Raw genomic sequence first — 24,672 nt, 5'->3', positions numbered from 1 at the left:
TATGACTGCATTAGTATAAAGAATATAATCCAGGCTGGATTCATTGTGTGTTCATTTTTCTTCCAATTTTAAAAGAAATGAAAACATTTTCATGGGCTCCTAAAAATATCAGTGCCCTAGGACTATGCCTGCTCTTCCTGATGGTTAAATTGACCATGCCCTCTATTCCTTCAGCCTGAAATGCTTCCTTTGTACCTTCACTATATAAGGACAGGGGTAGCCCCAGCTAACAAAGTGTCAATTGGAAAGATCTACTGTGCCTCGGAGTGTAGATGAGTCTGTGTGAGTAAGGTAGAGAGTGGATCTAGTCTCAGGTCCCAACCCAAGGAGAAATATGAATGGATTGCAATCATCTGAGGTCAAAACAAGAACAGCTTTGCCTGTCTGCATAATCAGTTCACTATCTGCTTCCTCAACTGCAATATGAGGGTGGAGAGCCAGCCCCCTGATCCCTACCATGCTTCCACCCTCCAGCTACTGGCTAGCTCTTGGTTCTGATGTGCATTTCACCCACCTCAGCTACCTCCACTTGGCAGAGACTGACCTTAGCAGTCCATCGCCTTAACCACGCAGCCACCTCGTCCCACAAGACTGACCTTAAAAGAAGGAAAATAACTGATTCCTCTAGTCTTAAGGATAACACTGGTGGTGTTAGAAAGTGAAATATAGCCAAGTTATGTTGACCTGATTTTTGTTCAAGACCTTGCATTATGGGCGGGCCACGGTGGCTCAGCAGGCAGGAATGCTTGCCTGCGATGCCAGGGGACCCGGGTTCGATTCTCGGTGCCTGCCCATGTAAAAAAAAAAGACCTTGCATTATTTGCTCACATTAATTGGAAAGTTGCTAGTAAATTTTGAACTTTATGAAAGAAATTTCAAGTAGTATAAATTATAGTACAGGGCATGGTGATTTCCCTAGCATGCTATTGTTTATCTCCTCTGGTGTTTTTTCCCCCTTCCTTTCCTTAAATCAATAGATGGATTTTATTGCATCTTTCAGATGTCACAACTAGGTGTGGCATCTTGTTGTTTTCATAGCTGGACAACTCTTAGATTTTATTCATCATCCTGCTGAACTTTTCCTTTTCCAGAGACATAGATACCACCCCAGAATTTTCTGATATCCTTGCTTTTTTTTAAATTAAAAAAATTTTTTTCTTTTAAATTTTTTATTAATTAAAAAAATTACAAGAAACACAAACATTCCCAACACATACACTCAGCAATTCACAATATCATCACATAGTTGCATATTCATCATCATGATCATTTACCAGAACATTAGCATCAATTCAGAAAAAGAAATAAAAGACAACAGAAAAATATAACAAACAGAAAAAAAAAATTTACAGGCCATACCCATTACTGATCCCTTTCATTGATCACTAGCGTTTCAAACTAAATCTATTTTAACATTTGTTCCCCCTATTATTTATTTTTATTCCATATGTTCCTCTCATCTGTTGACAAGGTAGGTAAAAGGAGCATCAGACACAAGGTTTTCACAATCACACAGTCACATTGTGAAAGCTATATCATTATACAATCATCATCAAGAAACATGACTACAGGAACACAGCTCTACATTTTCAGGCAGTTCCCTCCAGCCTCTCCATTACATCTTGGATAACAAGGTGATATCTACTTAATGCATAAGAATAACCTCCAGGATAACCTCTCACTCTGTTTAGAATCTCTCAGCCATTGACACTTTGTCTCATTCCTCTCTTCCCCCTTTTGGTCGAGAAGGTTTTCTCAATCCCTTGATGCTGGGTCTCAGCTCATTCTAGAGTTTTTCTCAATCCCTTGATGCTGAATCTCAGCTCATTCTGGGATTTCTGTCCCACACTGTCAGGAAGATCCGAACCCCTGGGAGTCATGTCCCATGTAGACAGAGGGAGGGTGGTGAATCTGCTTGCTGTATTGGCTGGAGAGAGAGGCCACATCTGAGCAACAAAAGAGGTTCTCTTGGGGGTGACTCTTAGGCTTAATTTTAAGTAGGCTTGACCTATCCTTTTGGGGTTAAGTTTCATATGAACAAACCCCAAGACTGGGGGCTCAGCCTATAGCTTTGGTTGTCCACACTGCTTGTGAGAATATCAAGAATTCAACCTGGGGGAGTTGAATTTTCCCCCGTTCTCACCATTCCCCAAAGGGAACTTTGCAAATACTTTTCCACTCACTGATCAAATCACTCTGGATTCATCAGGGCATCACCTGGATAAACCAACAAAATCTCATGTCCTATACAAAGTTCCATGTACTTAAGGTATTCAATCAACTATCTACATAAGTTATATTAGGAGACACACTAGTCAAAGTATAGATTTGTACCAAATAAACATTTTTTGCTTTGGTCTCACACATTAGTTGAAATTTTAAACTATTAAGTACCATCTATTTTCAGCACCCTGCAGTAATGACATTCTTTTATTCTTCCTCATGCAAAAACATTTTTAAATTTGTACATTTAGTCACTATCATTATACACTCTAGGCATTCCTAGATTACACCATCTCAATTTTTATTGTCTATCTTTCTTTGTGATTTCATTTATGCCCCAGCCCTCCTCCCTCTATCATTCTCATATGCAATTTCATTCAGTGTTTTAACATAATTGTATTACAGTTAGGTAATATTGTGCTGTCCATTTCTGAGATTTTATATTCAGGCCTGTTGCACAATCTGTATCCCTTCAGCTCCAATTACCCAATATCTTACCCTATTTCTATCTCCTGATGGTCTCTGTTACCGATGGAATATTCCAAGTTTATTCACTAATGTCATTTCATATCAGTGAGACCATACAGTATTTGTTCTTTTGTTTCTGGCTAATCACACTCAGCATAATGTCCTTAAGGTCCATTCATGTTGTTACATACTTCATAACTTTATTCTGTCTTACAGCTGCATAATATTCCATCTTATGTAAATGTCACAGTTTGTTTAATCAACTGTCTGTTGATGGACATTTTGGCTGTTTCCATCTCTTGGTAATTGTTAATAATGCTGCTATAAACATTGGTGTGTAAATGTCCATTTGTGTCCTTTTGATTGGAGAGTTTAATCCCTTAACATTCAGTGTTATTACTGCATGGGTAGTACTTTCTTCTACTATTTTGCCTTCTGGATTTTATTTGTCATATCTAATTTTCCTTCTTTTTACCTTTACTCATAGTCTTCCTTTCTACACTCTTCTCCACACCTCTCTCTTCTGTCTTCGTATCTGTCTCTAGTCCTCCCTTTAGTATTTCTTGCAGAGCTGGTCTCTCTCTCTTTTTTTTTATTAATTAATAAAAAAATTTTTTGAAGAGTTTGAGCAGTGTTGGTACTAATTTTTTCTAGAATGCTTGGTAGAATTCACATGTGAAGCTGTCTGGTCCTGGACTTTTCTTTTGGGAAGCTTTTGAATGACTGATTCAATTTCTTTACTTGTGATTGGTTTGTTGAGGTCATCTATTTCTTCTTGAGTCAAAGTTGGTTGTTCATGCCTTTCCAGGAACCTGTCCATTTCATCTACATTGTTGTATTTATTAGCGTAAAGTTGTTCATAGTATCCTGTTATTACCTCCTTTATTTCTGTGAGGTCAGTGGTTATGTCTCCTCTTCCATTTCTGATCTTATTTATTTGCATCCTCTCTCTTCTTCTTTTTGTCAATCTTGCTAAGGGCCCATCAATCTTATTGATTTTCTCATAGAACCAACTTCTGGTCTTATTGATTTTCTCTATTGTTTTCATGTTCTCAATTTCATTTATTTCTGCTCTAATCTTTGTTATTTCTTTCCTTTTGCTTGCTTTGGGGTTAGTTTGCTGTTCTTTCTCCAGTTCTTCCAAGTGGACAGTTAATTCCTGAATTTTTGCCTTTTTTTCTTTTCTGATATAGGCATTTAGGGCAATAAATTTCCCTCTTAGCACTGCCTTTGCTGCATCCCATAGGTTTTGATATGTTGTGTTTTCATTTTCACTCGCCTCGAGATATTTACTAATTTCTCTTGTAATTTCTTCCTTGACCCACTCGTTGTTTAAGAGTGTGTTATTGAGCCTCTACGTATTTGTGAATTTTCTGGCACTCTGCCTATTATTGATTTCCAACTTCATTCCTTTATAATCCGAGAAAGTGTTGTGTATGATTTCAATCTTTTTAAATTTGTTGAGACTTGCTTTGTGACCCAGCATATGGTCTATCTTTGAGAATGATCCATGAGCACTTGAGAAAAAGGTGTATCCTGCTGTTGTGGGGTGTAATGTCCTGTAAATGTCTGTTAAGTGTAGCTCATTTACTGTAATATTCAAATTCTCTGTTTCTTTATTGATCCTCTGTCTAGATGTTCTCTCCATTGATGAGAGTGGCGAATTGAAGTCTCCAACTATTATGGTAGATGTGTCTATTTCCCTTTTCAGTGATTGCAGTGTATTCCTCACGTATTTTGGGGCATTCTGATTTGGTGCATAAATATTTATTATTGTTATGTCTTCTTGTTTAATTGTTCCTTTTATTAGTAGATAGTATCCTTCTTTGTCTCTTTTAACCGTTTTACATTTGAAGTCTAATTTGTTGGATATTAGTATAGCTACTCCTGCTCTTTTCTGGTTGTTATTTGCATGAAATATCTTTTCCCAAACTTTCATTTTCAACCTATGTTTATCTTCGGGTCTAAGATGTGTTTCCTGTAGACAGCATATAGAAGGATCCTGTTTTTTAATCCATTCTGCCATTCTATGTCTTTTGATTGGGGATTTCAGTCCATTAACATTTAGTGTTATTGCTGTTTGGGTAATACTTTCCTCTACCATTTTGCCTTTTGTATTATATATATCGTATCTGATTTTCCTTCTTTTTACACTCTTCTCCATACCTCTCTCTTCTGTCTTTTCGTATCTGACTCTAGTGCTCCCTTTAGTATTTCTTGCAGAGCTGGTCTCTTGGTCACAAATTCTCTCAGTGACTTTTTGTCTGAAACTGTTTTAATTTCTCCCTCATTTTTGAAGGACAATTTTGCTGGATATAGAATTCTTGGTTGGCAGTTTTTCTCTTTTAGTAATTTAAATATATCATCCCACTGTCTTCTAGCTTCCATGGTTTATGCTAAGAAATCTACACATTGTCTTATTGGGTTTCCCTTGTATGTGATGGATTGTTTTTCTCTTGCTGCTTTCAAGATCCTCTCTTTCTCTTTGACCTCTGACATTCTAACTAGTAAGTGTCTTGGAGAACGCCTATTTGGGTCTAATCTCTTTGGGGTGTGCTGCACTTCTTGGATCTGTAATTTTAGGTCTTTCATAAGAGTTGGGAAATTTTCAGTGATAATTTCTTCCATAAGTTTTTCTCCTCCTTTTCCCTTCTCTTCTCCTTCTGGGACACCCACAACACGTATATTTGTGCGCTTCATATTATCATTCAATTCCCAGAGCCCCTGCTCAAATTTTTCCATTCTTTTCCCTATAGTTTCTGTTTCTTTTTGGAATTCAGATGTTCCATCCTCCAGTTCACTGATTCTAGCCTCTGTCTCTTTAAATCTACCATTGTAGGTTTCCATTGTTTTTTTCATCTCTTCTACTGTGTCTTTCAATCCCATAAGTTCTGTGATTTGTTTTTCAGACTTTCCATTTCTTCTTTTTGTTAATCCCATGCCTTCTTCATGTCCTCCTTCAATTTAATGATTTTGTTTTTGAAAAGGTTTTCCATTTCTATTCAGAATTAGTTGTCTCAGTTCCTGCATCTCATTTGAGCTATTGGTTTGTTCCTTTGACTGGGCCATATCTTCAATTTTCCTGGTGTGATCTGTAATTTTTTGCTGGCATCTGGGCATTTAATCAGATTTCCCTGAGTGTGGGACCCAGCAGTTTGAAAGACTTTCCTGTGAAGTCTCTGGGCTCTGTTTTTCTTATCCTGTCCAGTATGTGGTGCTTGTCTGTCTGCGGGTCCCACCAGCAAAAGATGTTGTGGCTCCTTTAACTTTTGAAGACTCTCGCTGCTGGGTGTGTGGTGGAGACAGAGGAAAGGTTGTAGGTTGGTTTTAATGGCTTCAAATTGTGATGTCCTGGGATCTGAATTCCTTGAGAGAGGGATTCCACCTGAGTTGCGTTTCACCCCTCCCGCGGGGAAGGTTCAGGTAGTAGAGAGCCCTGAAAGCAGCCTGTTTCTACGTTCGGGGCAGTTGCAACCTGTGTAATCCCAGTGCTGAGCCCAGAGGCAACGAAGCCTCCATAGAAACAGCCGCAGAAGGCTCTGTTTCGCCCCCTTTCCTCTTTTTCAGTTAGCCCAATCGGCAACTTCCACCTTGATCAGTTTCGCCTGAGCTGAGGGCCTATTTTTAGTAGTCAGAAGTTGTTCATTAATGCCACTATTGGTGTTAGGTTGGGCTCAGTCTCTACTACTGTTGGAGACTCTTTCCTTTCCCTCCAGGAAGTCGCCTGTGGGGGAGGGTTGCCAGCCGCTGCGGGTTGGGGAACCGCTGTTCCGAGGCTCCCAGCCGGCCCGGGAAGCCACGTGTGTGGAAGGGGCTGTGGTCGCCAGCCACCACGGCTTGGGAAACTGCTGTTCTGAGGCTCCCAGCTGGCCTGGGAAGCCATGCATGGGGGAGGGGCACCGACCGCCGTGGCTTGGGGAACTGCCGATCCAAGGCTCCCAGCTGGCCCGGGAAGCCGCGCATGGGGGAGGGGCACTGGCCGCTGTGGCTTGGGGAACCACCGATCCAAAGCTCTCAGCCGGCCTGGGAAGGACGGAGGGGCTCTGGCCACCAGCCGCTGCGGCCCAGGGAAGCGCGCACCTCTCGGGGACCTCACCGCAGCAGAGTCTCTTAGCCAGTCCAGCCATTCCAGAATGGGGTACGCTGTGTGTCTGGTCTCTGTCGTGGCTCCAGGAGCTGTTCTGTACTGTTTCTAGTTCTTTAGTAGTTGTTCTGGAGGAGGAACTAAGACTCGCGTGCCTTACTAAGCCGCCATCTTCTCTGGAAGTCCAGAGCTGGTCTCTTGCTCACAAATTCTCTCAGTGATTTTTTGTCTGAAAATGTTTTAATTTCTCCCTCATTTTTGAAGGACAATTTTGCTGGATATAGAATTCTTGGTTGGCAGTTTTTCTCTTTTAATAATTTAAACATATTATCCCACTGTCTTCTTGTCTCCATGGTTTCTGTTGAGAGATCTGCACATAGTCTTATTGGGCTTCCCTTGTATGTGATGGATTGCTTTTCTCTTGCTGCTTTCAAGATCCTCTCTTTCTCTTTGACCTCTGACATTCTGATCAGTAAATGTCTTGGAGTATGTCTATTTGGATCTATTCTCTTTGGGGTAGCTGCACTTCTTGGATCTGTAATTTTAAGTCTTTCATAAGAGTTGGGAAATTTTCAGTGATAATTTCCTTGATTAGTTTTTCTCCTCCTTTTCCCTTCTCTTCTCCTTCTGGGACACCCACAACACATATATTCGTGCGCTTCATATTGTCTTTCAATTCCCTGCTCATATTTTTCCTTTTTCTTCCCTATAGTTTCTGTTTCTTGTCAGATTTCAGATGTTCCATCCTCCAGTTTAGAAATCCTATGTTCTGTCTCTGGAAATCTACCATTGTAGGTTTCCATTGTTTTTTTCATCTCTTCTACTGTGTTTTTCATTCCCATAAGTCCTGTGATTTGTTTTTTCAGACTTTCAGTTTCTTCTTCTTGTTCTTTCCTTGCCTTCTTATATTCTCCCTCAGTTCTTTGATTTGGTTTTTGATGAGATTTTCCATGTCTGTTCGTACATTCTGAATTAATTGTTTCAGCTCCTGTATGTCATTTGAATGGTTGGTTTGTTCCTTTGACTGAGCCATATCTTCAATTTTCCTAGTGTGATTTGTTATTTTTTGCTGGCATCTAGGCATTTAATTACCTTAATTAGTTTATTCTGGAGATTGCTTTCACTTCTTTTATCTAGGGTTTTTTGCTGGATGAATTTGTTGTCTATCTGTTCTTTGACATTCAGTTCAGCTATCTGGAACTTTAGCTTAAGTTTTGTTTAACAGAGGAGAATTTTTCAGTTCTTGTTTTCTTGTTTCTTGCCCTGCTTGTGTGGTGCCTCCCCCACCACCACCACCACACTTAGGAGGGTCTACTTAGATATTATATACCCCAGCCAGATTTTCCCAGACCAAACTGGCCTCCTATCAGGAGGAAAGAGTCGCCTGTGTCGGTTTTCCCTGAGGGTGAGACCCAGCAGGTTGAAAGACTTTCCTGTGAAGTCTCTGGACTCTGTTTTTCTTATCCTGCCCTGTCTGTGGCGCTTGCTTGACTGCAGGTCCCAGCAGTATAAGATGATGTTGTACCTTTAACTTTGGCAGACTCTCCCTGCTGGGGGCATAGTGGAGACAGAGGAGAGGTTGTAGGCTGATTTTAATGGCTTCAAATTACCAAGCCCTGGGGTCTGAATTCCTTGAGGGAGGGATTCCACCTGAGTTGGGCTTCACCCCTCCCCTGGGGAAGGCACAGGCTCCAGACGAGCCCCCAAAAGAGCTTACTTCTGCCTATGCCTGGGGCAGTTGCAGCCTGAGAAGTCCTGCTGCTGTATCCAGAGGCAGTCAAGCCTTTGTAGATACACAGCCACAAAAACCTCTGTTTCCTTCTCTTTTTTTCCCCCCTTTTTCTGTCAGTCCTGCCCCTTGGCGCCAGAGCAAAGATGAGCAACCTCCGCTTTGATCAGGTTCACCTAAGCTGGGGGCCTATTTTTAGTAGTCAGAATTTGTTAATTAGTTCCACAACTGGCGTTTGATTGTGCCCAGTCCCTGCTGCTGGTAAAGTCCTTTCCTTTCCCCTCTGGGAAGCAGCCTGTGGGGAAGGGACACCGGCTGCTGTAGCTTTGGGAACTCATGGTTCTGGGGGTGCTCGCAGCCGATCCAGCTGGTCCGGACTGGGGTACGCTGTGTGTCCGGTCACTGAAGTGGTCCCAGGAGCTGTTCTGTACTGTTTTTTGGTTATTTAGTAGTTGTTCTGGAGGAAAAACTATAATGTGCAGGTTGTTAAGCCCCCATCTTGACCCAGAAGTCAATATCCTTGCTTTTAATGTTGGGGCTTGCTGAATCAAACCAGCTGAATTTGATACAAATTCAATGTCATTTCCATCATGAAATTAATTTTTTTCAGAATTTATTCATCTCTCTGGGCTTGAGATGACAGAACAAACAACACCTGACCTTATCGGAACCCTGTGGGTGTATGTTTCACCCAAGAAAATTATTATTTCAATGAGAGACCCCTCTCCTGAATAATGATGTTGACGGAAAGTGAGCACACACAGACCTCATCCTGTAATGGAAGCCTAGTACAACACACTTCATGTTTTTTCTTCGAATGACTACGGCTAATGTGAACTGTTCTGTTTTCCCACTATTTGTCAACCCCAACCCTCTTCTTTTTCTGCCCAAGGAAACAGAGTTCTACATTGATGAGGTAGAATACAAGTATGTTCCTGCAGTGTGATGTCGACATTTTCTCGAATAGTGACAGTCTGGTTGCTGAGAATGGTCTTCATTCTCTGAGAAGGTGCGAGCAAACCTCTACTGGCATTTCTGCAGCAACCCAACAGTAGCAGAAAGGGGAGAAAAAAACATATTTTGTTCGAACAATATTCTTTCTTTTTATATTATTCTGAAACATCTTTATTTTCCTTTTCTTTCCTTCTTTTTCTTGCATGTTAATTAAGCTGACAGGCTGAAAAGGGACTTGTAGAGGACTTTATCAAAGGGGAGGAAGATTGTAAATTTACCAGAACTTACATTCTAGAATTATTTCTGTCTTTCACAGAATTTATCTTTATACCAGGTGATTAGATGGAAAGATCTGGGCTGATGTGCCATTGTTTCATGTTCTTTGCATGAACACAATAATTCCCTGTGCTGACATTTGTAACAAGAGAAGATTATTGTCAGGAAAAGTCCCTATCCAGTCTTTTTTAGTCAAACCCACAATATTTTCCATCTCCCCTTTTAGTTACATTTGCTCTGTAGTTTGGGTAAGCCGACCACTTGCTTGCTGCCTAAATTATTTTCCAACTATCAAATTACTACATCCTTGAATATGTCCCCAAATCATCTATGTGTTTTCAGGCAAGCTGTCTTTTAGGACATTGAATTCTATTCTTTATTATAATATATAATTGTTTTACATACTTTTTGTTACAAATGTATGCTAATTATTTTTTTCCATTCCTAAGATTATTAAGGCAGTTCTTAGGCATTAATGGGTACTGTCAACAGAGTAAGTATTGACTAGAAAATTGGAAGGGAATATCCGGAGAAAATACAGTTTCCAGAGATTAACCTACAAACTTTTATGCTGACTATGATGCCCCTTAATATACTGTGACAGTATTCCATGGATTTCCCTACTTTCCTTTGAGTTATTTGTGATATCAAATGGTTATTTTGAATCATAGATACTCAGCTGGTAAAAATTATTTCCATTTGGAGATGTACAAATTGTATTTGTCATTTCTTAGCAAATGTTTCACAGTGCTAGAAAATTGTCTCTCTACTTTCGTCAAGAGCTCAAGAGGATAGTAAATACCATGTTAATATAGAATGGTGAACAGTTCTTGGAAATCTGAGAATTTAAGCCAAGACAATCAGGGATTAAAAAAAAAAAGTCAAGTGAGAAAAGGAATGGAAGGACTTTCTAAATCCAAAATACTGTGAATTTTCCCAAAACTTTTATAATTGTTGAGAAAAACCAGACATAAAAGTATGTCTGCATGGTCATTTTCTCTCTTCTACTGTAGTTTCATGTTGGTTTTTTTTTTATGTCTTTCATTATGATTTATAAGTCTGGTTTTAATTTCAAGTTTTGAAGAAGGGACTTGGGCCCTTAAGAGTCTTAGTTCTAAATTATAGTATCTGCTTACTGAAAGCATGCGTGGGGGCCCAGGAATGTGCCAGGAGACCTATAAGAAGGTACATCATAAAACTCAAAAAATAGAATCTGGGCTATGTATGTGTGGTGGCAAGAAGAGCTCTACTTCTTTGGCCCATCAATATTGGGAATTTGGGTGAAGAAGGTGTGTCCATGGGTACAGTGTTCATCATGTAGCTAATTAAGATAATAAAGCAGCACCTATCAAGGCTTTGCAGAGTTAATTAGCTCTCCCATTATCTGATGTTTCATTACCTTCTAAAATTTCTAATGGAAAGTCTCGCAAGAGGTGTTTTATGGAACAAGTTGTAACTATTTTTATGGATTTTAGTGATTTAGACCAGATTCATGGCCCACAACCACATTTGCTATTATGAGCAATGAGGACTTTACTTTTTCCAGATTTTGTACAATGAATATCAATTTTTCCCTCCTTCTGAGAAGTGCTAAAGCCAGTTTAAGAGTTATTTTATCTGGTCCTTTATAGCTAAACTGAAAATGGCGTAAGCTAACTTCTGTCCTTATTTCAAATTCTTGGAATGGGGAATTCCCATTAGTGCTAAGTGCTGGAGGGGTATGCAGACTATTATGGAGAATAGAGGGGTGGAGTTCATCTCAGTAAGAGGTAGGGTTCATGGAAAGCTTCCTGGAGGTGTGATGGGAAATGAAGGTGAAAAAGAGTTGAATAGATAGAAAATGGTAGATTAGACAGGGAATTCCCCACGTCTGTTTTGGTTACCACTCTGTCCAAAGGCCTTAGCAGAGGACCTGCTTAGGTATAGTAGGCAGTCAATAAATATTTATCAGACAATTGGGGAAAGGGCTATTAATGTACTCCTAGGTGGCTGTCCCTCTATTTTCAACACCTGCATTATAACATTGAATACCGAAAGAAAAACCAAAGAGGTAAATGCTTATGATGATCACCAGAGCTTCCTTTACGAGTAGAATTTGGGCTCTCTTCTGGGCTTGCCAAGGGTGCATGATGCTTTATGGAGGTGGCGGCAATCTGGGAGAGATGCCAGGTGACCACTGGTCCAAAGTAAGCCTCAGCTTCAACAGAGAAAAAAAGCCTCAGAAAAGAGTTTAGGCAAAATCTAAAGGAGCATTTGCTTGTCACCTCCATCAGGTAATTCTGTAAGGCCAAATGAGATTTTCTCTGAGCCTCTGTGTTAGTAAAATAACAGGTAGGAGCTAATATGTCTGCTCTAAAGAGAAAATGTGCTAATTTGCTACTTTTACCTTGTCAAAATATGTTAGAAGCAGTCCTGCAAATTAACACTGTCCTGAAAGCAGTAGGGAGAAAGGATTAGAGGGCACGGTGATTTTCCTTAATCTCTAACTCTAGGATTTTTGCAGTAAGCAACTTAGCAGAAAAGGGAAGAGGTAATGATGCTTCATTTGTGATTTTCATTGAGCAGAATTCTAGTAGAATGGAAGCTTTCCTTCATTGTCCTTCTCTTTTGGTGCAGTGGCTTTGGCTTTGTCATTGAAAAGAATTTGATGACTGCTGCAAAGTTCTCTTCTGAGCAACAGGCTCCTGTTATGTGTCTTCTACCACCTTCAAAAACAATCCAAAGAGTCAGAAGGGTGACTAGGCTGATGGTGACCAGGACCCACAGTTGAGGTGGAAAGCAACAAGGTTCCTTATCACATTCCACAAAGTGGAAGAGGATGTGTTGTGCAGACCAGAAAGCATCAACACGCTGTTGTCCATCCAAGCGTGAAAAGGCTTCAAAGTTGTTTTGGTGCATTGCTGCCATTGCTTTGCTTTTGGGTGAATTAGGGAAAGGTGTTGCTTAGGGATTGGCAAGGGAAACCTAGGCTAGATTTTAGTAGTTTCTTGTGCCCTTGTCTAGGAGCAACCTGCATATCATTGCATGGTGGCCCTTTTCTGATGCTCATCTTAAACAATGCTGATGTTATCACTGAAAATGGCAGCTGCAGACAGGAATCTCTGGCAAATTTGCCATTGGCAGTGTGCCATTCTTTTTTTTTTTTTAATGTTTTTATTGAGAAATACACACACACACACTGTCCAACCATACTATACCATCCTCACATAGTTGTGCATTCTTCACCACGATCATTTTTAGAACATTTGCATCACTCCAGAAAAAGAAATAAAAAGAAAAAAAGAACACATACATCCCAAATGCCCCTTATCCCTCCCTCTCATTGACCCATATATTTCAGTTTACCCAATTTTTACCCATTATCTTCCCCTATTATTTATTTTTTCCTTTTTTTAAAAAAACTTATCTGTCCATACAGTGGATAAAAGGAGCATCAGACACAAGGTTTTCACAATCACACAGTCACATTGTAAAAACTACAGTTTTACAGTCTTCTTCAAGGATCAAGGCTATTGGAACATAGCTCAACTGTTTCAGGTACTTCCCTCCAGCCACCAATACACTATAAACTAAAAAGTGATATCTGTAAAATGCAAAAAAATAACTCCAGGATAACCTCTCGACTTTGTTTGAAATCTCTTAATCACTGAGATTTTATTTACACTCAATTTTCTCTTCCTCCTTTGATCAAGAAGGCTTTCTCAATCTCATGATGCTGGGTCCTGACTCATCCCCAGGAGTCAGGTCCCATTTTGCCAGAGAGCTTTACACCCCATGGAGTCATGTCCCACATAGAGGGGAAGGCAGTGAATTCACCTGCCAAGTTGGCTTAGAGAGAGAAGCCACATCTGAGCAACAAAGAGGTTTTTGGGGGTGTCTTTTAGGCATAATTATCAGTAAGTTTATTCTCTGCCCAAATCAGTCTGGGATATATTGGGGCATCACAGTAACCTGTACAAACCAACAAGGTCTCATGCCCTGTTCAAGATTCCACGTACTTATGCTGTTTAAGTAAAATGACCACGCAAGTTAAATTCAATAATGTGCTACCCCAAATAAAAATTTTGCACCACATAAACCTCTCTCCCTTTGGTCTTGCACAAAGGTTGAAGTTTGAAAATATGACTATGCCATTCTTCTTTCTCTACTTTTTTCTTTGTTATTCTCTCTTCTTTTCACCTGATGCCTTCTAGCTGAACTCCCAAAGTCAGCACACTATCCAATTTTCTACTCTTGGACTTTAAACCTTTCCTTTCCACTCCTTCCTACATGACCCCACCCCTGAGTCCTCCATTAAAAATCACCCACCCAATGTCCCATTCCTCCAGAGGGCAGAAATTATTCTGGTTAATAAACTGATGCTAATTTGCTAATGGTTGAAAATAGATCAATAATATACTAGTCCTCTAGATAGACCATGGAAAAATATTTATAGATTTGGTCAGCATTTACATTTTTTTTTAAATTTTTAAATTTTTTTTGTAAGCAGACAGAAAATTTATTGGGAACACATGTGAGAGAATATGTGTAAACTCTCACAAAGGCTGAGGTGAGAAAGCGAGAGGTCCCAACACTGTGGGGCCATTTGTTTTTGCAGATTAGTTTTACTTACACCCACCCTCCCTCCTCATTTGGGCTCTTCCTCCCGCCCTCCCTTCTGTCCAGGTGGTGCCTGGTGGTAGACAGCACATTGGGGTAGGTTGGTCACCTCCACCTTTCTCCATAAATGACTCACTCCAGTGGGGGTTGTTTGGCTGCTGTCAGATGTTTCCAGTGTGTAGCCCCCAGACAGGGTGTGTAAGCAGGACACGGGCCTCCTGATCTTGACTAACCATCCTTGCTCAAGGGCGCTACACAATATTTTCCTCTTTCCCCTCTCCCTGTTCCAGCCTGCCTCAAATTCTCCCTCAGAGAGTTCTCACCCCTTAATCTTAAGGACTGCTGAGGGATGAGGGTCTGTTTTCTGTAACTGCTTCCTGCTTGTCAGGGGTTGTAGGAACTGCGTGACAGGGTAGAACTTTCTGGCTATCTCATTTAAGTTGAGAGGGGAGGAGTCTGCAGGGGGCAGTTGGAACAGCTGAAAATCCTTGCATCTGAGTTCATTTGATGAAAGGCTTCTAGTCTGGAAGAAATAAACTCGGTGAGAAGTTTAAAGTTGGCAAGGGCCAATCAATAGCTAGAGGAGGATAGACGTGAGTGGGCCTAGGAGATGCTTTAGCCAAGAAAGACTGGGGAAGAGGGAAGGAAAAGACCATTCCTCAGGTCCAAGAGTGAATCCTAGCTGGGCGGCTCGTTCCCACCTCACTGGGGAATAAGAGGGTGCATGTGCCAGAAAGAGGTACCAGAATGAGGCTTACAAGGGGCTCGATTGATTTGACTGCGGCCTTAGCTACTGCATCAGCCTGGTTATTCCTATGAAAGATGTTAGTATTATTTCTTTGATGGCCAAGACAATGAATTACTACTATTTTCCTGTTGGTAAGGGTATGGCATTTAAGAGATTGTGTATCTTTTAGCAGTGTTTAATGGGAGTTCTGCCTTTTGTGAAATAGTCTCACTCTTTCCACACTCCTGTGTGAGCATACCTGGTATGGTGTAGAGATTTAGCCTTTTCCCTGGTCCTAGTTCTAGAGCAGATGAGGGCACTTAGTTCTGTTTTTTGAACTAAAGTCCCGGGAGGCAAGGCTTTGGCTTCACTCTAGTTTGGCTGACTATCACATATTTTTCCTTCTTTGTTTTTTGGTTAATGAAAATACTTTTTGAAATAAAAATATTTGACAAACTACAGTTGAAGTTCTGTCCTGTTTTACCTTTACATTTACTAGGGTTACTTTAATTAACAGAACATAATTTCTATACTTGCCCTGTTTCTCTTTTAAAATCCTTTTTGTTGAATATGAAATTCTGACTTATAGTCAACTACATGAACTTTCAGAGAAGACTTAAAGTAGTATAATTGACAATCAAATAAATTTGGTTATTATACAGACAAGTATTAGAATATAACATGGACAGTGAGAATATTATACAATTTCTAAATATTAAGTTTTGGGAATTTTATACAATTTCTAAATATATGATAAATTTTAGTTTAACAAAAGGATAGAAAATTTCTCTTAATTATTATAATATTTTTTAAACACTTTATATAAAACTATTTTAGCACCTTACTTTTACAAGGTGAGAGAAGAAATCCTTTGTAACAGTTGTCCTTTAAGAGTGTGAAGACTTTGTCTTCTGAAATAAAGGATGAGAAGGTCAATATAAACATTATTTTGATACAATACACATTTTTTATGTTTTAGACACAGCACTTAGGTGGTTAAGGAAAACTTTTTGTAGTTTTTCATTAACAGCATATCAACAATTTACATTATTTTGACAGAGACAAAACATATTGCAAGACTGTGCTGAGGAGTTGGAAGTGAGTAAGGGCTGCTGCTAAGGCATTCTTAAGGATATGGGGAGGGACTGTTTTGTTTTTTTTAAACTTTTTTATCATATAGTATAAAATATATACAAAGCAAAGAAATAAAACTGCAGTAATTTGCAAAACACTCTTCAATAGGTAGTTACAGGTCAGATCCCAGAGTTTGTCATGGGTTACCATATGATCCTCTCAGATTTTTCCTTCTAGCTGCTCCAGAATATAGGAAGCTAGAGGGCTTAAATATTTTTTTATCATCACAATCAACTTTTTTCCCTTCTTTTTTTTTTTTTTGTGAAAATAACATATATACAAAAACCTGTGCACTTCAAACACAGCACCACAATTTGTTGTAGAACATATTTCAGAGTTTGGCGTGGGTTACAATTTCACAATTTTAGTTTTCTACTTCTAACTGCTCTAAAATACTGGAGACTAAAAGAGGTATCAATTTAACGATTCAGCATTCATATTCATTTATTAAATCCTATCTTCTCTGTATAACTCCACCATCACCTTTGATCTTTCCATCCCTCTCTTTAGGGGTGTTTGGGCCATGACCATTCTAAATTTTTCATATTGGAAGGGTCTGTCACTAATATGTGGTAGGGAGAGGAGAGGGACTATTTTGAAACCCTCGGGGCAGCACTAATTGAGCAGTGTGGGAATATTATCCTTAAGTGCCATCTAAAAGATTGAGAGTCAGGGTGAAGAGAGATATAAAAAAATGCATTGCTTTTTGGCATGGGCAGACACCAGGAGTCGAACCCAGGTCTCCAGCATGGCAGCAAGAACTCTCCCTGCTGAGCCACCAGTGAGCCCCCAAAAATGCATTTTTAAGATCTAAGACTGTATATTTGAATGGAGATAGGGGCTATTCAGCGGCTCTCCCTGGGATACTTTCATCCAATAAATATGAGTTAATTTGTTTAAGGATTTCCTTTGAGATGCTAAGTGGCCTTGATTTAGCAGATGCCTCAGGGCAAACAAGGGGTAGACACCAGCTAGGTTTACTAGTCTTAAGGTGCCCCCCCACCCCCCCACCTGGGAGGAAGTGAAGAAAAGCCCTCCCTAGAAGGGGGTGGGGCATTCAGGGACAATGAGAAATTGATGGGTCACTAGAATGTCCTCAAGCTTGCAAAAGAGAGGGGTAGCAATGGTCTTAGTTTTGGCTTTACTGTCAACTCCCATAACTAGGCAAGTCCAAGTGGAGGTAGGCTACAGTGGCAATTTGGAACAGAATAAGTGGCTTTATTGTTTGCTTAAGAAATTAATAATTTTACCTGTCACGCTAAGTGTCACCAGAGGCTCCTCTACGTGATGGCCAGATGTGAAGTTGGCAGAGCCATAAGTGGCCTTGGGCACCCTCAGTCTTCTTCACCTGCCGTGAGCACCTCCTTTGGGAAATGGTGCAGTCTCTGGGCCCCATGCCCATGTTGGTGGCACTTGGGGCAAGACCCTGGTGTGTCCCAAGGTCAAGGGTTGTCTCGAGGTTCTGGCACACTTTCCGCCATTGGCCCCCTGACCCACAGTTGAAACAACACCCTTGAGGCCTGGAGCCAGGATTCAGGTAACCTCAAGAGGGCAGGGCACTTTTAACAGCAACTGCAATAAGCTGAGTCTGTTCCCTGGTTCTCTGCTTACATTTCTGCCTTCTCTTTCTCCTCAGGCTTGTCCTGATTGTTAAAGATAGAAAAGGCAGTTTAACAGGTTATTAGTGGAACTTTGCAGGCCCATGGAGAGCTTTTGCAGCTTTCTCAAAATATTAGGGTAGACTGGCTGATGAAATGAGCGTCCAACACATTTTTTTCCACTAGCCCCTGCTGGAACAGATCCAGGTTTTCCTCCTTCTTCTGGGTGATTTCCCTTAGGTTATTAGGTATTGGTTGTACATTTTCTCATGTCTTTTAGTAAACAGATTTTAAAAGAGGATTATTAGGATTTTTTTTCTAATAGAAACTGAGACATGGGCATAACACAAATGACAAGACCCTCTCAGGTCTTTGCCTTGGTAGAGAGCCATAAACATCTGAACGTAAGGAATTTTTTACTACTTTCCCTGTCTTTTACGGATTATAACTATGAGTCCCATTGGAGGGCTATTCTTCCCCATCATTTAGCTTATATTAACTGTTGGCATTTCTCATTTTCTCTGGAAAAGGAAATAGAGGAGTTTCCAAATGCAGGTCAGGACTCTAACCCTGTCCTGTCTCTCCACTGGCCCAGTGCTTTAGGAATACAGGGTCGGGGGTGGGGGGTGAAGTTGCCAGCTGTTTCTGGGACATTCCTCCCTGGGAGATGTCTAGACCTACACTCCTAAGGATGTGTCCCTGCCCCTACCTGAAAGAAGTCTAGGACAACACTCCCAGGAATGCCTTTGTCCTCTTAAGTTTCCTGAGGGCTAAAAAGCAAGCATACTCATGAAGGGGAGCTTTATATTTGGCTTTAAAGGGTCTCAACATAGACTAAACAATTAGGCCCTGGAGGGGAGACACTTATGTTGGAAAATACCTAATTCCCATGGCTATAAACCCAGAAGTGACTCCCTAGAATATTAAAGAGAACACCTTGTTTGGTACAAGAATCTTTAGCCCAGAATCCTGTGTTACAAGAGATGGAAAGTCTCAGAAGGCTTTGAAAGCCAGATAGAGGAGAAAGAGGGAGATTCTTATGGAAGCAGGGGAGAGATTACTGTCAAAGAGGGAAAAAGAGGAACAGATTCAGTAGGGGGAAGGGTCTGGGTCCTCAGAGGGAAGGAAAGGAGAGAGTGGGGAAGTCTTGGAGAGCCAAGGAGAGAGAATGGTGGGGAGAAATAGGGGGACTTGATTTGGCTCCCACTGATTCTTGCTTGGCACAGGGAGAAGCCCGCAGGCAGGTTCCAAGGGGCAGTATCACCAGCTACCCTGAGACTGCTTGCATCTACATGGCATGGAGATGGGCTCCTGCCACCTCTGAGGAATGAGCCAGAGGTTCAGAGTGAGCCAAGTTTACATCCTGGGGGAGCCAGAACAGAACCCCTAGATTCCTAGAGAAACAGAGTTGCATGAGGACATAGGGAAGGAGTACAGTGAGCTAAGAAGGAAGGAAAGAGCAAAAGCCTGTAGTCAAGCCTACCAGTCAATAGCCATGTTTGCCAAAATATGTTGCTGTATTTGAGCTTCCAGATTCTTGGACATGCTGCGAGAAAGAATTCAAAGGCACAGGCCAAAAGTAAGCAGATAGAAAATTTATTGAGAACAAGTGTGAGAGGACATGTGGGTACTCTTGCAAAGACTAGGTGAGAAAGGTGAGAGGCAACTTTTACATTTTAACAGAGAACTTCAAGACTTTAACCTAAAAGGAGGGGAATTTGTGAATTTTGTGTCCTAAGGCATGGCCAGGGCTGAATTTTCTCGCATTTCTCAGGCACACTATCTAGGTAGGTAGTCTCCCTATGCAAAAAGTGAATTCAGTTGATAGAGCAAAGTGACATTCAGAAGTGTTGGGCAAATTGGAGAGGCATAATTACAAAAATTGCTAGACTTTTCTTGTAGTACTATTTCATAGAATGCAATTCTTATCTGCTTTCCTTTCTGTATCCTTTTCCCCTTATTTATTCTCAGTGGTCTTTGAATTTACTATATTTATCTAACTTTTGTATATAGTTGTTGCTAGTTTGCTAGCTGCCAGAATGTGATATACCAGAACCAGAACAGCTTTTTAAAAGGGGGAATTTATTAAGTTTCAAGTTTACAGTTTCAAGGCCATGAAAATGTCCCGATTAAAGCAAGTCTATAAAAATGTCCAAATTTAGAGACCAACAAGAGGGTAACTTCACTCAAGATAGGCTGATGAAGTTCAAGTTTACTCTCTCACTTGGAAAGGCACATGGTGAACATGGCAACATCTGCTAGCTTTCTCTTCAGGCTTCTTGTTTCATGAAGCTCCCACAGGGGCATTTTCCTTCTTCATCTCCAAAAGTCTTTGGCTGCGTGGGCTCTTGTAGTTCTTGTGGCTCTCTTGCCATTCTCAAACTTTTTCCAAAATGCTTCCTTTTTTAAAGGATTCCAGTATACTAATCAAGACCCACCTGGAATGGATGGAGTCACATCTCCCTCTAAACAAGGTTAATATCCACAATTTGTGAGTCATATCTCATGGAGATAATCTAATCAAGTCCACAACCTATAGTGCTGAATAGGGATTAAAAGAAAAGGCTGTCTCCACAAGATGGATCAGGATTAAAACATGGCTTTTCTAGGGTACATAATCTTTTCAAATGGACACAGTTAGGTAAAGTAAATTTATGTGCACACTTGTCCAGGAACAACTGAAAAGCCCTGAAGTAAACCAGCATCAGTCATAGCTTGGTCCAGTAACTCTAGGATGTCATTGGCCCCCGGTCTTCTTTCTTCCTTCTTGATTGCCCTTTAATCTTTAGTGACCCTCTATTTCCACCTTTATTTCTTTTTTCTTTTTTTTTACCCCTATATATTTTTGAAAACTATTTTGAAATAATTTTGAATTTACAGAGAAGTTGCAAAAATAGTACAGAGATTTCCTTTATGTCCATTGTCAGCTTCCCCTAAGATTTACATCCTGTGAAACAACAGTTTTTGTATTTTATATTTATATTTGTATGTCTTAGTTTTGATCGTCAATACACTGGTTCAATACAATTAAGTAAAAACTTTATTTGAATTTCACCAGATTTTCCGCTAATGTCCTTTTCCTGTTCCAGAATCCAGTCTAGGGTCTTACCACACTTAGTTGTCACGTCTCCTTGATCTTCTCCATTCTGTGACCGTTTCTGCTTTATAAACTTCACAGTTTTTATAAGTAATGGCTAGTTATTTTGTAGAACATCCCTCAGTTTGGGTTTTCCAATAATTAGAGTGAAGTTATTCATTTTTGGTAAGAATACTTCAGAAATGATGTTCTCATGTCAACACATCATATTGGGGGTATATGATGTTATTCTTATTACTAGTAATTTCATTTAAAGTGGTGTCTGCCAGGTTTCTCTAGTGAGAAGTTACTATTTTTGTCTTTGTAATTAATGAATATTTTGGGGGAGATATTCTGAGACTATGCAAATATCTTATTTCTCTTCAAATTTGTGCCTACTAATCTTAAAACTATCGACAGATCTTGCTTACAACAATTATTACTATGTTACTCTAATAACTATTTCCCTCATCCCTTCTATATTTATTCAATGTAATTTTTTATAAGGAAATTATCCCTTTTCCCCCAATTATTTATTTTTTCAATTATTTATTGATATTATTATGGACTCGTGGATTTTTATTTTATATGGTAGATTATAATCAAGTGATCTCATTATTTATTTTGTTGCTCAGATTGTTCCAGTTTTGGCTATTGGGAGTGCTTTCATTCCTTTGAGGTGCCCTGCTCTTTGTTCTGAGCTCATTCCTACTTTCTGGCACCAGAAAGTAACCACCCCTGTACTGCAGACTCATATCTTCTCTACCCCAGCCCTGGAATCAATCATGTCCTCCAAGGAGCTGGTATTTCTTTTATTCAGGGATAGTGTGCTTATCACTACTGGGTGCTACTGCATCTAGCTCTTCTTAGCGACAGCCAGGAGATCTAGTAACCCATGCATGCACACACATTTATATTTATTTCTGTATCTATCTCTTTCTGCTTTTATTTAAAGATCATGAATTCATACTGATACCTCCATTCAAATTCAGAACTTCAAGGTTCCTTCTAGACCCCACTCTTTCCTTAATTTTAACTTCTTTCTCAGAGAGTGAGCAAACTGGCTCTCTTTATCTGCAATATATTTACTTATTTGTGCAACTCTAGTTTAAACATAAAGCCATTACTGATTTGCTAGCCTGTGAGAAAGCATATCCCAGGTCCGGTTCTACTTTGCTTGGTGTTAAGCCTCATTTTCAACCAATCTCTCTCTCCATGTGGTGGCCCCCAGCATCTCTAAGCTTACAATCCCTTGGGTTAGCAACCCTTGAAAAGAGGGAGCTTCTTTTCACATTCCAGGAGTTCCAGAAAAATGTCCAGGACAGGATCTTCTTGAACTGCCTTGCTGTCCCTGACCCAGTTATTGTTTCCAGATAAAGGGAGTAACCTGCACGGTCAAACCTGAGACACATGCCTGCCCCAGGGGCCTGGGTGGTGGGGACTGTCCTACCAGAACCACAGGGACAGAGTGCAAATGAGGGGTGATTCTGCAAAGGAAAACTAGGGTCCTATTATCAAAAGAAAGGGAAATTGCTTCATGCTGGTTAAAACACAGATGTCCAGTGGGCAAGGCTGATGGAGGGTGTGTTGCTACTAGTGGGGCAGGGCCGGGGGTCATGTGTAGGATATACTGTACAGATGTCAATTAAAACAGAGGAAGTGATGAAAAGATAGATGGACAGTTGATATGAAAAGGAATATTGCCCCAGTTTAATAAGAGTTGTTGCTGGGCTTGTTAGCTTGACCTAGTTTAAGATGAAGTATAACTTTAATGCTATTTGTCCAAGTTCATGCAGAAACTCTGCAACATGCCCTCTAGACTTGGTTTAGTTCCAACAGGGTCACACTGCCCAAGATTTGGGCCGGGGCCACCTTGTGGCCAAGACAGCCCCATAGGCTGGGAGGGGCCTGGAAGTCCTTCTCGAGTGGCCGCCAGCTGGTGTCTGGGGTCACCTTTTAATGTTGCTACTAAAACAACTGTGGTTTAAAGTTTCTGTACAGTAGAAAAACTTAGAAATTCAATCTGTTGTCACAAGATTTAAAAGCCACAGAAAACTCTGAAGGGAAATGTAGAGTTGGTTTTGTTTTGTTTTGTTTTAAAGATGTAGAGTCCATTTCTGTTTACCTTGGGCTGTGAACTTATTCTAAATCTTTCCTTCAGGTCAGAAGGAAAGGTTTTACTTGCTCCGAGCTCCATCCTTAAAAAGAAACCAGCTATATCCTTTACTTAGCCAGCTGTCCGATGTTGGAGAGAGGCCCAAGGACAAACCTGAGGTCTCTGTGCTAGCCTCGTTCTAGGAGGGAGGAATATTTCTCTTGGCCTATTCAGTGACCATCACCCCCTCTCTTCTTTCCTTCTAATTAATGCTTCATTTACATAGGAAGGGATTTCTTTAATTAAACATTGCATTTCATTAATCTAGAATTCTGCCTTAACGAGACTTTACAATTCCTAGCTTTTTAAAAAAATCATCTGCGTTTTTAAAGGGGCTTAACTCTTTTTCTCTTCTGAAATGTTAGAATGTATCTATAATAGAATACAACAGTTTTTATGCAGTTACCCAATGGTTTAATCACAATGCAAAAACAACACTGCTGATCTGAACAATCTACAAGGGTGACAACTCATTGAAATAGCTATCAATTAACAACATAATTGTCAGTTATAAATTGCCAACATTAAAATAAGCAATTGTTATTTCTATGAGGCTTTTGTGCTCCCCCCCCCCCCTTTTTTTCCCCCTATACAGGGTGTGGATATAGGGCAGGAGCTTGGGTTGAAAAGTTTAATCGGATGACCGAGTTAACTGTTGTTTTAATCATTGGATCATCTTTCTTATGGGTTGTTCTGAAGTGAAAACAGCAGTGCTAGTCATAAAATTCCATTCCAGCTTGGCAGGTCAACTCTGCCTTGGTTCTGAGCTCCCTATAGCATCAAATTTGATGCAAAGTCTATATTCTCTTTAATCGGGGACTAATGTTGACAGAGCATGACATGTTAGCTCTCTCCTACTTTGTTCCATCAAGTTCATATCAAAGAAAACCAAGCCATTGTATGAAGGCAGATTATGTTTTTGCTAAAGCAGCTGAACAGTATTTAGCCAAGCATCATCAGGATAACGGCCTCAGTGTCTTCCTCTCTACTCTATTTCAAATAGAGCGTACTCCCCAGCCTCTGAGGGTGGCTGGACCAAAAATAGCAGAAGGAAAAAGAATCGGGAGTTCATGCGGAAGACCACTGAGAAGATCAACAGTGCCAGGACCACCTTATGTTTTCACACCTTTCTCCCTGACATCAGGGTGGAGCCAGGTTCCTGGTTCCGTTGGACACCTACGGGGATAACCACCTAAAGGAAGGACTACAACTTCTGGGTGGGCACAAAACACGACATTGCACAAAGTCCACTTTCCCTAGAAAAGATCTGGAGCAGCTAAAAGGAAATATGACACGAATCCCTTTGCATTTAGGCCAAGGGATCTGCAACAACAAATTGCCACTGACCTCCTTGGGGAGTATTGTGATGCAGTGGAGAGAGAGCAGGCTTTTAAGCCAGTTGAGGGAGTTCACTGTGAGTTACTGCCAGAGTGTAGCCAGTTTCTTTTCCTGAGTCTTTCATTTCTTACCTCTAAAATGGTGAATTAGAATCCTGGTTAGAGCATTAAGTAAGATGTGCATGCAGTGCCTCTTGCATTGTTGGGATAACAGTTGGGTGGCCATTACCATTTAAAGAGAAAGCAACCATTACTCTTTCGCTAACTTAAAATACCTAGATTAATAAAGTCATTTTGCTTTTTGATCTTGAT

At 40.4% G+C, this 24,672-nt stretch overlaps 1 long non-coding RNA gene across 1 annotated transcript in view; it reads right to left on the bottom strand.

Moving 5' to 3' along the window:
• The window catches only part of LOC143677771 (uncharacterized), a 68,753-nt gene extending 44,207 nt beyond the window's left edge, over positions 1 to 24,546 (bottom strand). The window contains exons 1-2 of the long non-coding RNA XR_013172864.1: positions 24,493 to 24,546; positions 15,906 to 15,971 (exon numbers count right to left, since the gene is read on the bottom strand). This is a non-coding gene — a long non-coding RNA (uncharacterized LOC143677771). The remainder of the gene's footprint in view (positions 1 to 15,905; positions 15,972 to 24,492) is intronic.
• Positions 24,547 to 24,672: the final 126 nt, after the last annotated feature.

This window comes from Tamandua tetradactyla, chromosome 3, assembly GCF_023851605.1.
Source record: "Tamandua tetradactyla isolate mTamTet1 chromosome 3, mTamTet1.pri, whole genome shotgun sequence".
Lineage (NCBI taxonomy): Eukaryota > Metazoa > Chordata > Mammalia > Pilosa > Myrmecophagidae > Tamandua > Tamandua tetradactyla.
The sequence above is the reverse complement of the archived record's forward strand: the minus strand, read 5'-3'. Positions and strand labels throughout refer to the sequence as shown.